Genomic DNA, 1,023 nt, shown 5'->3' with positions numbered 1-1,023 from the left:
AGAGGTTCCTAGGATATTTAAATCATCTACATATACTGCAATGATTACAAAACCCTTATTGAACTTCTTTATGAATATGCATGGGCAGATCTGGTCGTTTTTGTATCCTTCTTTCAGGAGATATTCGGACAGTCTATTGTACCACATTCGACCTGATTGCTTTAATTCATAAAGAGACTTGTTCAATCTGATACAATGTTGTTCTCGAGAACTCTCTTTGTTTTTCAATTCAATACCATCTGGAATTTTCATGTATATCTCATTATCCAGTGGACCATATAAGTAGGCAGTTACAACATCCATTAACCGCATATCAAGACCTTCTCTTACAGCCAGACTTATTAGAAATCTTAAGGTCGTAGCATCCACCACAGGGGAATAAGTTTCCTCATAATCTATTCCTGGTCTTTGTGAGAATCCTTGTGCAACAAGTCGTGCTTTATATCTCACAACTTCTCCTTTCTCATTTCTTTTTCTCACAAAAACCCATTTGTATCCCACTGGTTTTATGTTGTGAGGTGTCCGGATGATCTGTCCAAACACTCCTCTCTTTTTCAGTGATTCTAACTCCACATTAATGGCTTCTTTCCATTTCAACCAATCTGGTCGTTGCATACATTCTAGTATAGATGTGGGTTCTAGATCCTTATTATCCATCAATTCGACTGCTACATTATAAGCAAATATATCATTCATGTCGACATGTTTTCTGTTCCATTTCCTTCCAGACATGACATAATTTATTGAGATCTCATTATTGTCAGGAACTTCATTACCTTGATTCTTAGCGTCCCAAGTATCTTTTGGTGGTACATGAGTTTCATTTTCCATGTCTAGAGTTTTCACTTTCTCGGATTTCTTTGCACTCTTTCTTTTCCGAGCTTCTTTGTCTTTGGAATCTACTGGTCTACCACGTTTCAATTGTGGTTTAGACGTAGTAGCAGCCTGATTATGTCCATAACAGACATCAAGTCTTATTGGTGCATTTGCAGCTGGTATGTATGACTTGGTTACTCTATTTGG

This window comes from Brassica oleracea, chromosome C7 (genome assembly GCF_000695525.1).
Source record: "Brassica oleracea var. oleracea cultivar TO1000 chromosome C7, BOL, whole genome shotgun sequence".
Lineage (NCBI taxonomy): Eukaryota > Viridiplantae > Streptophyta > Magnoliopsida > Brassicales > Brassicaceae > Brassica > Brassica oleracea.
The sequence above is the reverse complement of the archived record's forward strand: the minus strand, read 5'-3'. Positions refer to the sequence as shown.